General features: G+C 34.1%; 1 long non-coding RNA gene and 1 pseudogene across 3 annotated transcripts; both read right to left on the bottom strand.

Moving 5' to 3' along the window:
* Nucleotides 1-8,556: 8,556 nt before the first annotated feature.
* On the bottom strand, nucleotides 8,557-11,425 carry LOC114165434 (receptor-like protein 7; annotated as a pseudogene).
* Nucleotides 11,426-13,466: 2,041 nt separating this feature from the next.
* On the bottom strand, nucleotides 13,467-14,698 carry LOC114165839 (uncharacterized). Of its 3 annotated transcripts, none has more exons than XR_014985032.1 (6): nucleotides 14,499-14,698; nucleotides 14,322-14,420; nucleotides 14,131-14,227; nucleotides 13,975-14,043; nucleotides 13,794-13,893; nucleotides 13,467-13,688 (listed from the first exon to the last, which is right to left on the bottom strand). It is a non-coding gene; the product is annotated as an uncharacterized LOC114165839 (long non-coding RNA). The 3 variants fall into 3 exon arrangements; XR_014985033.1 differs by having other exon boundaries at nucleotides 13,975-14,015; XR_003599807.2 differs by having other exon boundaries at nucleotides 13,975-14,227.
* Nucleotides 14,699-17,499: the final 2,801 nt, after the last annotated feature.

Here is a 17,499-nt window from a genome sequence, read left to right as displayed (position 1 = left end):
ATATAGTTGAAAATCAAAAGACTTAAACATATATATATTTTATATATATATATATATATATATATATATATATATATATATATATATATATATATATATATATATATATATATATATAATATAATAACATAATAATTCATACAAATAATAAAGTGCTGAAAATGTTCAAATACTATAGTTTATGGATGCTTTTAGTTGCGATGATAATATTCATTTATATTAAACAAAACATTGACATCCTTTGGTCATGCAAGATTTCAAAAACAACTTAACGGTGATCCTCTGCAGATAGTTCATGAAGAGCAAAAAATTTTTTTCAGCCAGCTCCTATCTTAACAGACCTTGGTCTTACGATCAATTTAAATTGGACTTCATCCTTTGGTCCGTGGAGAACAACAGTTGAAATTCCATTGTTTTCAAAATAACTCGCAAAGTATTTTTTCAAATCTTGCAAAAATAATGTCAACAGATACTACTTATTAATAAGACATTTAAATAAATATAACAAAATAAAAAAAATCTAACCAAGTGGCTGGCTTGACAGTAGTATCTCGATAGTTCAACTTGAAAATGAATTAACTTTGACATAGTTAGAGGATGACGGATGGCAATATTATTTTTTAAGTTGTCTTGGATTTTTGAGACTGAAGAACATCTAGAGAAATGGATTTGGAAAGAACAATTTCCAACATATTTCAACACATACAATTTGTCTAACTTATCTACATAGAAAGATCTTAAATCATTCCAGCTTTGGGTAATCATTGGAGTGTGAATATCCATGTTGTAGGTAACATTGTGAACATTACATTCGTAATCAACAATGGTCCACTGTGAACCAATGTCCTTCCCAGATCTATTATGAACAGTCGGTCCACGTGTCCAAAATCCTTCACAGATGAGCAAGTTAAGAATAAAGAATAAAGAAATAAAATTAAAGATAAAAGTTAAAACTATGAAGGAATAGAAAAATAAACCTGGTCTTTCAGAAACATCGTAATGAATCCGCTAATAAGTTTTGCAAAAAGAATAGATTGTGGAGTGGCCATGGATGCCATTATAGGATAATAAAGTGGTGATGAAGAAGATTGGTAAGAAAAGAAAATTGGTAACAGAAAAAAGAAGATTCCTACTTGTTAGTTGGTAATGAAGAATTGCAAACATTGAGAATATATATATATATATATATATATATATATATATATATATATATACATATATATATATATGTATGTATATATATGTATATGTATATATATATATACATATACATATATATATATATATACATATACATATATATATATATATATATATATATATATAAAGAGAATAGGAGAAGTCATACATGTTCCAACAGTCAGTACTTATATATATACATTGAGAATATATATATATATATATATATATATATATATATATATATATATATATATATATATAAAAGGAGAATATGAGAAGTCATACATGTTCCAACAGTCAGTACTTAATTGTCATCCTACTTCGAAGTTATTGCAATTCCTTGGGAATAAACATTATAAAAAATAAGTATAAATTATAAAAAACAAACTCGTTACATAAATAATTATAAAAAAACTATTAAATAAAAATAATAACATTAGAACAAATACTAAATTATTAATTATAAAATCAAAACTCGTAAAATGCTAAATTAAGGAATAAATGCTTCATTAACTTTGTTTTTGAAAAATGGGTTAAATATGTTTTTGGTCCCTCAAAACTATCAGATGTTAAAGAAGGATGTGAATAAAAAATCAAACTTTTATTAAAAAATGAAACTTTACGTACCATTGTCTCTAACCGATCTTTTCTAACCTTTCATTGATGTAAACAAAATCAAATTTAAGATCAAAGCAAACTTTAAGAAGATAATAGCAAAACAAAAAAGATGAATTTCTCAATCATGAAAATGTGTTGGAGATGAAAACAAAAAAACCAGTTGCAGAAAAGCAAGAATAAAAAGATGATTTTTTTTTATTGAGAATGATGAAAATAACCGAAAGCTTAGTAAAAAAAATACTTTGCATACCATTGTCATTGTGCAACGAAAAAAAAATCAATTATTATTCAAACTTTCTGCTGTTTGAGAGACTTGCCTGTCTTAGACCTTTTTATTTCAACCATTTAGACCAAAACAAAGTAGGATGAAAACACAAAAATCAGTTGCATAAAAGAAGGAATAAAAAGATGATTTTTTTTTTAGAAGGATGAAAATAACCGAAAGCTTAGTAAAAAAATCAAATCTTGTTCAAAGCTACAACTGTTTGAGAGTCTTGCCTGTCTTCGACCTTTTCATTTCAACCATTTAGATCAGAACAAAGTAAGATGAAAACACAAAAACAGTTAGATAAAAGCAAGAATAAAAAGATGATTTTTTTTTCATTGAGAAGGATGAAAACAACCGAAAGTTGAGTAAAAATAAATACTTTAAATACTGTTGTCATTCGGCAACCAAAAATATCAAATCTTGTTCAAAGCTTCCGCTGTTTGAGAGTCTTGCCTGTCTTTGACCTTTTTATTTCAACCATTTTGATCATAACAAAGTAGGATGAAAACACAAAAAATAGTTAGATAAAAGCAAGAATAAAAAGATGATTTTTGTTTCATTGAGAAGGATGAAAATAACCGAAAGTTGAGTAAAAATAAATACTTTACATACCATTGTCATTCTGCAACCAAAAAAATCAAATCTTGTTCAAAGCTTATGCTATTTGAGAGTCTTGCCTGTCTTCGGCCTTTTCATTTCAACCATTTAGACCAGAACAAAGTAGGATGAAAAAGATGATTATTTTTTTTCATTGAGAAGGTTGAAAATAACTGATAGTTGAGTAAAAATAAATACTTTACATACCGTTCTCATTCTTGCTCGTGACCCATCTTCTACTCATTTCATTCAACTGAAGAAAAACTGAAATCAGAAAGAAAACAAACTTAAGTAGATATTTAAATGTGTTAGTGACAAACATTGAGATGAAGAATCGTAAAAAAGAAAAAAGAGTTCACAGATCTGAATGTTTGAGTCAGAAAGATAGAGATGAAGTCTAGTAAAAAAGGTGAGGACGTATGTAAAATGAGAAAGATGGGCGTTCTATGTGAGTGAGAAAGAGAGAGATGAAGTTGAAGATGTGGTGTTCGCCATGGTGTTGTGTGTGAGTGATCCAGAGACAGATGAAGAAGATGAAGAGGTTGGAGAAAGAGAGAGAGAAGAAGCTGAAGAGGTTTGAGAAAGAGAGAAGTTTGAAAGAGGATGATATTGTGTGTGGGAAATAGAGAGTGAGAACAAAATAGTGTGAGACTGATTTCTTTTAGATTTATTTTTTAATCTTCAAAATTCTGAGAGATTGACACGTAGTCATATTTTCCTGTTGTAGAAAGTAAATTTTGAATGCAAATGGTTCAGAAATATTAAAATAGTGAGGAAGTTGTCATTTGTTAGTTCACAATTGTATATAGTATTAGATGTCAGGTGTCATTTCTTCATTCTCAATTTGGTTTCTATATTTTAATTTTTGTCTCAATTTAGTCCCAAATTTTTTGAGTAATTTTGTCATTTTCCAAATTGAAAGGAAATTTAAATTCTATATAAATATACACAAATATTTCTATCAAAATTGATATTTCAAGTAAATATTTTTAACAAATATACACTTGATCCATAGGCTGAAAACCGTGAAGTTACCAGTCTTGTATACACTTTTGTAGTTATGTATGAATGCATGCTCGCCCAGCCGGATATGTTGTCAAATATGAGAACTAGCACCAACAAATCAACTAAACATCAATATTAAGGTCATAAACCTCGGTTTACTACTCTAATGAAGATCTGAATAATGGCTTGACCGTCAGAATACCTTATGCAAATATACCTTAAGAAAATCGAAAGACAAAAAAATGAACAGAATCAAGAAATACCTAGGAGAAAATCATTCGACTATGCAAGAACGTGAATTATTACTTATACATATTTAAATAGTTATTGCATACATGCATTCATCATGGATTCATAGATTTATACTAATTTAGATATAGTATGTTGAAAAGAATAAAACATAATTAATATTAAGCTAAAAACGTTGTGCTGCTTATATTGTTCAAACCCGTAATTAAAAGTAAAATTTGACATGATACACATCCTCTTCAATATTGGTCGTTAGGAATTCTATTGGTTCAAATTCTCTTCTATTGTTTATATGAAATTAACTTTGATATATACCTATAAGAATCTCCCGCATATAGGAACAAAAAAAAAAGGTGATTGTATAATATGAATGTGACATATTTACTAATTTCAAGCAGCTATAATAAAATTTTAATTAAGATACATATATTGTATATTTTTAATTACCAAATAAAACAACCGACTAATGCAATTTGGAAGTGGGATTGTTTTATTATTAACGTCACATCTTAGAACTTTCAACGATGGAGTTTATCTTAAATTCTAAACGTGTATAATGAATTTCTTTTAACACGTTAAATCAGATCAGATGAATAATTTTTTTTTTCTTCAAATTCAAGTAGTGTGTGAAAATTTCTTCTCGGATTGTACAGAAAATCATTTTCTTAAAGTAAAGTTCGCGACTGTGTGGGTTCATCTGCGTTAACCTGAATTTACAATAGCATGTTCGTAACAGTTATAAGTAACTTATATTAACTAAACTCATAAGAAAATGACATTATGTAAAATATAAAATCTTAAGATAACGAAGTTATAATTTTTTTTATAGTTACATTTAAATTTTAATTAAATAAACATGTTAGAAAATCGGTAAAGATTAAGAGGAGAGAACAAGAGCTTTTAAAAAGGAAATTATGGGTAAGGTAAAAGGGAAAATTAAAAAAAAATAAAAATTTAGGAAGTGAGAAAGTAGACTTTGGAGATTAAGATCATAAAGTGGGTTTTATAGAAGAAATAAGCGCCCCATGGAGGAAAACAATAATTCACGAAAAGTATATTTGCATTATATTTCATCATCACTAGTCAATTTTGTCTGAGTGGAAAACTTCTCTAACAAAAAGTAAACATAATCACTTATTTATAAATTCCCTAACTAATGATGAAATTTCAAGATTTTAATATGTAAATATATAATTATCAAATAATCCATGTCTATGATGTTTTTGTTTTGTTTTAATTTACTTTTCAAATGACAATTGTCTTCAACTTCTTCTCTAAAATATCTTTAAGTGATTTCACCTGCTAATTGGTTGATAGAACCACCTTTGAGTATCACTACTAATTTCTTACGAAAAATCGTTTGAGTACTTGTTTTCTTGATGTCTTGGATTAATAATTTCAACAATTGTCACTTCACATTTTTCTTCAACATAGTTTCAAGTACAACCTTCTACTATAATATCATTGTGACATTTTCCACACCTTTTGACACATCCATCTTTCATTTCTCGAAAACTTCAACAGCTTAAATACCTAAAATCTATAAATGAGGCCAAAAAAAAGTTTGGACATCTTTATTTATTAAACACTTTATCACCGTCCATTATTTTTTCTTTGTCTCCCTTTTTTTAAGCTATGTTATACTAATAAGCACCATACAACATATCAACATAGTTAAAAGAAAGAAAATGATACAAACCTGAAGGAAATAGTCCAACATTCATGTAAATAAGAAAAAACTGAGCAAACAAACAAGTGCTTAGTTAATTCACTTATTTTTTAGTTGTTAGTTCAACAAAATCCAAATAATCCTCCTTCACGAAGTATCCTTCCTCACGAAGTATAAGAGAAATGACTCAAGATCGAATCCAAGAAAATAATGCATATTAAATGAACAAAAAATTAAACAAAGGAGGAAAAAGAATTTTTAAAACCAAGAAAAAGTGCAGAATTGTATTGAATTAAAACTAAACTAAACTAAATGCATGAGTGAATTAAATGAAGATATGCATGAATGCAATGCATGGGACCTAATGGTTTAAATGTAATGAGAAAGTGTCTAGTTAGAATGTGTAAAAGGGAATGAAAGTGAATCTAAGTGAAAGATGCCTACGTGATCATGATCAAAAATTGGCAATGCATGACAAAATTTTCACTAGACCAAAACCAAAATTTTGGAAGAATTGAAAACACTCAAACTGAACTGCTGATGTATACAAGGACTAGTGTGCTATGCACACGTCAATTGGGCACCTAAGCATGCACAGAACTAATTCAGCAGAATACTAATGCACTAGACCAAGATATGCATGAAGATTTATACTATCCGGCTCTAAAACAGATTCCAAAAGTTATGCAATACAGTGTTCCAAGTGAATGCAGAATTAGAGTGAAAATATGTACGTGAATGCAATGCAAGGGTGAATTGGACTACATATGCATATGCAAATCTTATTTCAACAGAGAAAAATAATCAACTTAAACTAAATCAAAGCAACAGGAATTATCAGCTGGAATTTAAAGTAAACATAATTTAAAAGCAATGAAACTTAAACTGAAATCCAGTGCAATGAATGAACAAGGGCTTATCTACACTCAAGAAGACATCTTAACAATGTATGTCCACTTTGGGGTCACGTATTCCCTAAAGAGGAACATTGATATGTGCAGATTTTACCTTGGCTCAAATCAGTGACTCGAAAACAATAACTGAAATGAAAACTGGAAAGCATTAAAGGAAATTTGAAATGATGTGGAATTTAAAGGCAAAAAACTAAAAATGCAATCAAACACTTGAATAAACAAAACTTGCAAGTTGTAAATCAAAATCAAAACAAAACCAGTGTATTTCATTGTAATCAGCAGAGTACACAAGATTAAGGAAGTGCTAGAAATCAAATGGTGAAAGGAAGATCTCTTTGTCCAATCCTAGTTTCTATTTAGGTGAACTAAGTAGAACCACCTAACACACTAGGGAAACCCCAATCTCATGAAGGCGCTATTGTTTCGCTCATCAGATATGGAGAGAACCCCTTACATTACTTTCCTCTCCCTCACTCACAAGAACATAAGAACACAAACATGAACTATACCTTTTTAGCACATTTTAAAAACAACTCTATTTTTTTAGACTATCAACAAAAACTAATTAATTAAAGACAAACTAATATTTGTTTAAACTAAAAAGAAAGTTTTAGAAAGGAAAAATACTAGAAATGGAGTGTTAACACAAATAAAAAAAAGTCATATATAGTGAAATTCATAAAAGAATTCCACAAAATAAAATCTTGTTTGAGTCACTCTATAGTTCACTGATTTATGATCATAAACATTAACCTTTCTATAAATATGTGAACAATAAATATGAAAGGAGGAGAAAATCTTCATGTGTGTAAGCCATCGAAAGAGTACCTCTGTAATACAAAAAATAATGATTATGTTTGATTGAATTTATATTATGCATCGAGGTTAGTTGTCTAAACCTCTACCTTTCCTTAAATTGAAATCATAATTCTTTTCGAGAAACTCAATAGTGTCTCCCTTTATTGCTGATGGGTTTCTCATGGTAATTGTGAGTGTTTCATAGTGGTTGCTCCGATTGCGCTGAAGTATTTGTTGGTTAAGTGCATCATTGAGGTACCTTGGTAGTTAATGTTTAGTGACCAATTTTCTTTGGTAACTAAATTTTGGTTTTTTTTGCACTTAAAGGCAAATTATCTAAGTTAATTACAAAAATTGGCAAATTTAGAAAAAAATCAAAAATAGGCAAATCGTGCAACCGCCACACGATTTCATCCTAAAGGCATTGTGCACCCCCTAATGCTTTCTTTGATTTTTGTGGGTCAACCAGTTAGATCTAGAAATTATGGGGACGAGGGACAGTGTGCAGGCGATTTTCACCTAGAAATTATGTGGGGGGCAGACGTTTTTGGGGCATCGATTACAAAAGCATGTAATCGATTACCAAAGGAAATGTTGTTGTGCTAGGTTTTTGTAATAGATTACACACTTAATGTAATCGATTACGAAAGAGTTTTTTACATTTTATTATTGATAACATATTCAATCTGATCGAAAAAGTGGTAGGAAGCGTGATTAATGTTTTATAGATGATGAAAGTTGTAAGATTTAAGCGAGGGGAAAGTGGTGGCGCACGTGACCCATGTCTTCCTCAAGTCGACCAACCTGAGCATCTAGATTGTTAAATAGGGTACTAAAAAAAGCGCGAAGGTCACGGATCTCATGCATTTACTTGCAGCTAAATTTTAATTTCGTTAAACTAAAACAATTCACTTTGTTGCCACCAATCTAAGTTACAATGTTATATACTATTTCATACAAAAATTGGTGTTGTAATTGATTACATTTAATTCGAAATCGATTACAAAAAACCTCCTTCATGTCCTAAACTCCTTGATATAAATAAGATATTTTCATGTAGTATGTGTAATATATCTCTTTAGGTGGTTTTAGAATCTTAATAACGAGAGTGTATGGATGCCTCTATTGTGATAATCTCTGTCAACTATTGTAATTTGTGTTTAATGTATGTAGAATAAAGTCATTGTAATTATTATTTTTCTCTATTTCACACCTAGGTTTTAAGGAAAACAAGATAATTCTTCATATTCATAACTCTAAAAGAAAACAAGATAATTCTTCATCAATAGCTCTTGTGGTATTTCCCCTTCAAAATGGTTGGATGAGAAGTCGATCGAAGTTAAGACAGTTATAATCTTATCCAGATCCATCTGTTGACCTTTGAGTGTAACTGTCACTGAATCACGATAAACTATTTCGTCAGAATATCGTACAATATGATCGTTCTAGTTTTCTACGTTTGATTTAGCAGACATCATTGCTTCCCACCTTTTGAAGAGTGTTTGAGGTAGCTTGCCACTGAAATGGTTAATGGCTAGATCAAGTATTTGAAGAACGGGCCATGTGGCATTGGTGTTTGTGATGCTCCGACACGGCGTTTTACTAATGCTTCCCGCTCCCGACGCGGACACGGACGCGGAGGCGCGGTGGACACCTGCACGACGCGGTGTCGGAAACTTCTCGATGGATCAGACGCGGTGAGCTCTGCGACACGTGCAAGAGGACACTGTGGATGCGCGACTCTGATTCCAGATTTGGGGGAGCGATGCATCTTTTTCAATTTTATCGTATTTCCGTATCCGTGTCCGTGTCGTGTCCGTATCCGTATCCGTGTCTGGGCATCATAGGTGTTTGGACATCCAATGTGACCATCTAAATTATTTCTCGCAAGACTAAGACCCGGAGTGTGGATATCTTCATTAACATGCACGGAAAGACATCCACAATCTTGTTTTCTCCGAGGTTTAATATTTCTAACCATGTGCAATTAGAAAGAGATTTCGGAATCTTTCCATCTAATTTATTGTCACGGAGATCCAGTATCTCTAGAGTACAGGTAGCTGAAAAGATATCTGGTAAAGGGCCCATGAGACTGTTCTGTCTAAGATTTAATATCTCAGTACTCGCTTCCAATAAACACAAGGGAATTTTTCCATCAATGTTGTTATTCGAAAGATCAAGCACTTGAAGATGTGAAACATTGCAGAAGGAATCAGGGATACTGCCACTCAAAGCATTGTTTGAAAGGGAGATGAAAGATGTGAAAGTCAGGTAATTACCGATGTTTCGTGGGATAACAGAGTTTAATTTGTTGCTTGAGAAATCCAAATATTCCAAATTCTCAGGAAAAGAAGGTATCGGCCCCTCAAGTTTATTATGATGCAGATCAAGATAAGAGAATCTGGTAGAAAGATTCTGCAAAGGTCCTTCCAAATGAGTCAACATATTATGAGAAATATTCAGCATCCAAAGATTCTCGAGTTTCCAAATCCAGTTGGGTACTATTCCATGGATATAGTTATCTGAAAGATAGAGATATTCTATATTGGAGTGATTACTCAAGAAACCAGGAAAAGTTTTCAAGTTGCAGAATGCGAACTTTAGATTATTGCTACGTAAATCGAGGGAGTATAATTGAGAGGAAGATACGTTTGTAAATTCGTCTAGTTGGCCAAACTGATTATTGGAAAGGTCAATATTTCCTAGCTGTGGGAGTGTAAAGAGGGATGAAGGAATGCTCCCACTAATCGAGTTATGATCCAGGTAAATGGTAACAAGATTGTTGAGTCCTTCAAAGTGAGAAGATGGAATTGAACCACTCAAACCATTATAAGAAAGGTCTAAGTAACTAAGGCTTTTGGCCATATTAAATGATGGGATTTGACCTGTGAAGTTGTTATCTGACAAGTACAGGTAACGGAGTTCAGTGAGGTTTGACAGTGAATTGGGAATTGTTCCGTTAAATTGACAATAAGAAAAATCCAAATGAGATAAGTTCCTCATGTTACCAATAGAGCGTGGAAATGCTCCAGAGAACTTTGTGCCACTTACCATTAAAGTCTGAAGAGATCCTAGTGGGAAGTCCGGAAAAAAGCCTTGGAGATGGTGGTTCCAGGTTACGTCAACAACTACCAATGTTACCATGTTGAAGATCTTCTGCGGAAATGTTCCTGTCAACTGGCACCTAGAAAGACTTAAGATGGTCAGAAATTTAAAATCGGCAAATGTTTCTGGCACTGCGGATGATAATCCGTTCTCATCGAGAACAATGACCGATAGATTCTCAAGGCTTGCCAGGGAAGGATCCAGGGGTCCTGAGAGATTGCACTGTGACATGCTAGTTTCTTGCAAGTCACGCAGTGACACCAAAGCACTGGACCATTCATGTCCTGCAGCTGATATACTTACACCATCCAAATACAGTTGCCTAATACTTGTGAGATTTTGGACAAGCTTTCTTAGATTTGGGTTCTCAAGCTTGAGCTCATTATTCCATTCACAAGGGAGAAACCAAGTAGTGGAAGAGAGATCAAGAGTAACCAACCTTGTCATCTGAGAAATCTCTATTGGAATCTGACCCAGAAAGCCCGCACATGACAGATTCAGACTAGTCAAAATTTCCATCCTTTTGAATGCAGATGGAATGAAAGATGTGAAATTATTATAAGCCAAATTCAATGTCTGGAGATGTTGAAGACTGAAAAGGCTACTTGAATTGCCTAAAGCTCCAGTGACTGATTCTTCGCTGAGATCAAGAGCAGTAACGTGTCCCTCCTTGTCACAAGATACCCCTATCCAGCTGCAGCAATCATTAGTTGGACTCCATGACTTCAGTTTGGTGCTGCTTTCAAAGGCGAAAGTGAGGTTGTTCTTGAGTTGGAGCAGCAATGACCTCTGATCTTCAAGACATTGGCCAGAAACCGAAACGAGGTTGTTGTAGAGGCTCAGCCAAAACAATGGCATGGCCAGAAGTGGTGAGACTAGCTCAGTTCTCATTGTAGATGATAATTATGGTGATGACACCCACGACCAGAGACCGTTGAAGAAAACTGAAACAACAAAAAAGGTTGTTGCCATTTCCAAAAGTTTTTTGGTATGGTTAAAAACTCGCAACTTTTACGGCAAAGTCTTTCGTCAATGTTGGCTTTCATTATTGACCCACCCATCGCACTTTGTAGGAACGTCCCTGTTCCGGCCCTTCAAAGTTGGCTTTCATTTAGGCCCTCGTTTTTAATGATATTAATTTCTTACTCCCACGTTTCTTTTACTCTTCTAAATACTGTATCTGTTTGTTTTCTTAAATAAGTCACTCTGCACTTATTTTCATATTTAAGTATCCATCTTCTTTTTTTTAAATTTAGTGTGATCATAGTCAAGAGTTATAAAATTTCAAACTTTACTATATACTTTAACATCTCAGTTTCTGTTTGATGAGACTTATCATAATGAATATAATTATAAATTTTGTTTTTTATGAAAGTTGGTTTATATGGTCAGTACTTAGCTCAAGATGAGTGAGAAATTTGTTTTTGTGCATATTTACAAAATCTCTTTTGTGTATTAAACAAAGACAAAAATTTTTGTAACATGCAAATCCACTAAATTGATTTAGAGTATATTTTTTCTCCCTTCAGGTGTATTTTCACAAGAGAAATTATCTTTCTTATTTATTTTTTTCCTTGTTACAACCTTTAGATTTTTTATTTTATTTTTATTTCATTACATTCTACCAAGAACTCTTTGATTTTAAAGACATGTCGGGAAGTGAAAACTAGAGAAAAAGTCATATTCAAATCGTGGTAATAGATTCAACCAGTCGGTTCAATAACAAATCGGATATTTTATGAAAAAAAAGAGTAGATCGATTTAGAAAGACTATATATCAGGAAAAGAGAAGATTAAAGAAAGAAGTTGGATAACGGATGATAAATATTAAAGAAGAATAATCATGCTAACCATGAAGAGGACAAAAGAGTTAAGGGTCCGGAAAGAGGGAATAAAGAGAGACATAGAATAGAAAGGAAGAGCATCCTATGGAAGGTACAAAGGTTTGTTTTTTTTTTTTCCCTCTTCGCTAAAAATTGTTGAAATATGATATTTTCTTCTTTGTGTATGAGACATGATATTTGTATTTTTACGAATAATCAGAGAAAGTTTATCTAAGAGGTGCTCAGGGTGTGTCTGGTTTGTATCTTTAAAACTGTTTTTAGTTTTTGAAGTGCAACTAAATCAAATTGTTTAGATAGTCGGTGCTGGAGTGTGGTATACGGCACAGAACAGGGTGTGGATTTGGAGGAGAGATTGGACAAAGATAAAAGAAGAAGAACAACATGACAGTACATTTCCCATGGTTTCTGCATTTTAGAACATTTGTTTTGGAAACAATTTTCAAAACTTAATAAATTTTGGATGAAAATTTTGATTGATGAGTAGTGTGGAATTGTTTTAGAAGGCAGTTTCTTAAATTAAAAGGAGAGAAGGGAATCAAACATGTCCTTAGTTTTTTATTTATTTTAGGATTCTGTTTTTATGTTTCACAATTAAAAACTCTTGCCAAAATTATTTGAAATACTTTTTAAATTTTTAAAATTCTAAAAAATATTTATTAGCAAAGTCCCTCAGTAAAGTCCATTCTGCATCTTGAAACACTTCACAAGGATAATATCAATACTCACCCCTTCAACAAAGGAAACAAAGAATCTTCCAATTCCATTGCAACACCTCCAAGTTGAATTAGAACTTTAAGAATGAAAAAATCGTAAGTGTGTTAAGATTAAGGTGTATTAACAATACATTAACTACTCTGGTTTGACAAGTCAAATTGAAGTGAATAAAAGAATAAAAGATAGTCAATAGTAAAAGCTATAGCATCGAACATTGTTCATTTCATAATTTCCTTCTTTTCCACAATCACACCAATGCCAGAACAGTTCCATACAGATCATAATGTCAGTTGTATTGACGGAAAACAGTGAGTAGAAAATAATTGAAAAATAGACGATACCTCGATAACATGATGATCTAATAATAAATCAAACCAGATGAAGCTGAATATATGGCAACAAACTTTTTAGTCAGCTCGCGCATCTGTAACATTAATGTTATGCCCTAACTGCAACATTAAAATAAAAAATGAACTTCTACTTTGCCATCTGTAACACCAAAGTAAGCACACTAATATAACCTAGTACCTTAGTTTAAAACAAAAGTTAGCTGAAATCACATAAACCATTAGAAAAGTTCATGGGAATAATAACATTCTACAAATATAGTTGCTAATATTAACTTTCTCTACAAGGCATGGAAGAAACACTGCCACTTCAGATTCTGTTAGAGTGTAACCCTCCTCCTTCAAGGTGTCAAGCAGTTCAGGAATAAGTTCCAGCACCTGAGCAATTAAATTGAAAGAAGTTACAACAGACACCATACATTGCAAACCAAAGAAGAAAAGAAGGAAACTGGCATCACAACAAAAAACAAAAATAATAGAAACCTTCAATAGACATGTTGTGTTTGATTTGCAAAACGAACACAAACCACTTCAGAAGAATGTCCAAAACTTCTATTACTTCCTTAGCAATGGAAGGAAGGGCCTGAAAAGTGCAATTGCAGTTTGTACAAGTTCCGGTAAATAAAAAAAGCATGGAAGTTATTGAGAATATTATAAGAACAACCTCCTGCAGCATTTGAAGTCCATCAACTTGCTTCTTAAAATCTGCACTTAAGAGTCTCCTATGTAAATCCTATCGGAAATACCATCATGTCATCATGCAAATTGCAGTCACTTTTAATATAATTCAATAGTTATAGAAAGTTAGAGTTATGTATACTTATTCCTCAACAAATAGTCCCACGTCAATATCTTGAATTTGCTCAGGACGAGGGTCCTCAAACTTTAACCTTCGAACCACCATTCTCCCTATCTTCCTGCATGTAAGACAATCATGAAGATGACAGTCCAGCACAAATACTTTGAAGATCTCAAGTAAAGTTTGGTAAACCCAACCCCAAACAACATTACCTTATTTGAATCATTGATATTTAACAAAGCTTGAGACTGTACCACTATATCTTGAACAGATATTGGTTAAGATTTAGTGCCTTATATTGCCTCGGCTCTCTGTTGAGATGATGAAACAAATAGTTAGAAAATCCAAACAAATCTAAGAGTAATTAACAAAAAGGAAAAAGAAACTACCGAAGATGCATCTCTATTTCCATGTTTCGAAACACCATTAGCAGTTGATTTCCGAAACCTCAAGCAGGAGCTCTATGAAACAACTGCACCCCTTGACAGAGGTGTTAAGGCTACTCCTGAGGACCAAGAACGTGTGGACTAGGTCCGACTGAAAACTAGCAATTCACAAGTTACATTATTTTAGTAGTTATTTAGTAGTGTGAAGCAGCCGCTGTTGCCATGCTAATTGGTCCTGTTGCTCCCATTGCTTTTGAAAGCAAATTGAGAGGAAGTCATGTGGCTCATGCGTACGACTTCTACACGCCAAATCTTGCCGGTGAATATCCAGTAAGTTGTTCAGTATTTTTGCTCTTTTGTGTTAGACAATTTAGGACTAAGGGATTTAGTGTTTGTTCTTGCAGAGAATAAATAAGATATTAGCACTACAAGAAAATGTCTTATTACTAACTAATTTTAGTGACTAAAAGTTGTTAGTCACTATAGTGACCAATTTAGATACCAATTTACAAAATTAGAATTTATTGGTTACTAAAATAGTCACTAATATAAATAAAAAATTATAATTGGTTACTAAATTTGTCACTAATTAATTAGAGAGCAATTTAGTAACTAAGTTATTTTGGTAGCCAAAACTTAGGTAGCTAAATTTTAGTAACCAGTTTTCTTTGGTAGCCAAAACTATGGTAGCTAATCTTAAAAACCAATTTAGTGACCAATTATAATTTTTTATTCATAATAGTAACTGTTTTAGTAACCAATAATTTTTTTACTTTGTAAACTTGTATTTAAATTAGTAATTATAGTAACTAACAACTTTTGGTCATTAAAATTGGTTACTAATAAACCATTTTCTTGTAGTGTAGACACAAGCGTCACCTTACCATGTAGTCCGCTATCTCTTCAGTTGGCCTCTTCCCGGTCGATACATGTCAACTTGAACCCAGGAGGGGTTACCTGCAGAAGAATCTCCGAAGCTCAAGTAAGTCAAAGCTCTCAAAGAGTCAAATCAGTAATTAATGAATGCGTACCTTTAAATGATGGGGTCCACGTGTATTTATAGGGCATTAATGACGTTTGACCATTTCATGGGCTGGGTTTTGACATGGGCTGTAGTTGGGCCATGAATGGGCCTGGGCCCCAAACCAGGCCCTTGAGACCTATTGAATGCGGGGGCATCGATGTTAGCTTAAGTTCATTGGAGTAGTCGGTCTCGACCGGCTACTTGCCTAGATGGCCTATATTGGTGATGTCCGGGTACTAGGCGGTTTCGATATGCACACTGTTTACTTGGTTGAGTTTGGCTAGGTACGGTACACCAGTCCCCCAGCCTTGTCCGATATGGGTTGTCGGTCAAGGATGATATGTGTTGGTAAGCTAGCAGAACCGGCTAGGTGTGATACACCAGTCCCCCAGCCTTTAAGTGTGGTGAACAGTGTTAAGACTTAGGATTTGCAACTGTCAGAAGGTAGGTGAAAGGGTGTCAGTTGGTCACATCGAAAAAGTTTTGGCGTTGCCATTTTGGAGTGGGATTTTTCGCAATGATGGTGTTGATTGGTCTGTGATATGGTTTTGGCGGGAAGAGGTTCGTCGTTTGGGATCGCATGCTATAAATGTGTGTTTGCAAACAGATAGGAGGTTACCTGTTTCATTTGTGATTTCTGAATTTAAAGACCTTGTGCGCGTAAAAGTGTCCGACTAGTCCTCTATTCCGACCGACATCTTCCCGTAAAAAACGAAATCAGGTATGTCCAATAGTAGTAGCGTGTCTACGTCTAGTAGTAGTGAAAGTACTGAGTCAGATAGGAGTAAGGATGAACGACTTGGCGGAGAGGGTACAAGTTCTGGAGTTGTTACAAGCGGGATGCCGATGGAGGTGGCGAGGGAAGTTCGAGAGGATCCTCCTGAAGAGTTGGAGGAGAGTAACTGGCCGGCCAAAGGCGGCTATGGATGGGTTGCTGCTGATGTCCGTGACCAATCATCCTTATTTAGGTGGTCTCGTCTGTTAAACTCTTGGCTAAACTGTACACTCGTTATGTCTAGGGGTGTCAGCGGGGACATTGTTTCGTTGGAGAGGGTGAGTGCCGTCGACTGGGTATGCCACGGGAAGGAGGGGGCTACCGAGAAATTCTTTTACATGTATATGTGCCATTTTTCTCAACTTCATGTACGACTACCCTTTGACGACTTCACTATGGGTGTGCTGCGGGCGTTGAATGTGGCACCTACCTAGCTACATCCTAATAGCTGGGCCTACTTGCAGGCCTTCCGTATTTTGTGCCAGTCTTTGTACTTGGAGCCTACTCCCTATGCCTTCTTGTATTTTTATGACACCAGACCCCGAAGGCCGGCTACTTGGCTTTCTTTAATCAGTCGCCCCAGCATCAGCAGGTTGGATGCTTTCTCCCAGTCTTTCAAACACTTCAAAGACGGGTACTTCAAGGTCGTTGTGAAGGAATGGGGTAAATCGCATTTTTTGAATGCGGATGGGAGTACCAAGTTTCCCTTTAGCTGGACCAACAATCCTTCTCGTTATAAAGACATGGAAGTGGAGGAGTTGTCGGCTGGTGACAAGGAGGTGGTGGGGATGTTGTTGAAATTTGTGGATAAGTTGCCCACTAAGGGCCTAGTTAGGGTTTATAATTCGGTGCATCCGATAATAGATATTGAAGGTATCTGTTTATTACTTAAGCTGTGTTAATGATGCTAAGTTGTTTTGATCCGAGTCGTGATATGTTATTGCAGGGCATATGGCGCAGTCTGGTAAGAAGAATTTGGCGCTCTTTCAATCACTGAGGAAGGAGATGGCCGCTAAGGCCAAGGCGGCTAGGAAAGCTGATGTTCCCAACTTGCAGGAATCGGTTGTGGAGGTGCATGTACACGGCGGGACGAAAAGGAAAGCTGAGCTTCCGCCCCGACCTGGGAAGGGTAAAGACGTGAAGAAAATAAGGGCGACTATTCTTGGGTCGGCTAGCGGGGCGGGATCGGCTAGCGGAGAGAAGTT

This window comes from Vigna unguiculata, chromosome 10, assembly GCF_037176805.1.
Source record: "Vigna unguiculata cultivar grain cowpea cultivar isolate G323 ecotype 2 chromosome 10, ASM3717680v1, whole genome shotgun sequence".
NCBI classification, from domain to species: Eukaryota; Viridiplantae; Streptophyta; class Magnoliopsida; order Fabales; family Fabaceae; genus Vigna; species Vigna unguiculata.
Note: the sequence above shows the minus strand (reverse complement) of the source record. Positions and strands in the feature narration are given on the sequence as shown.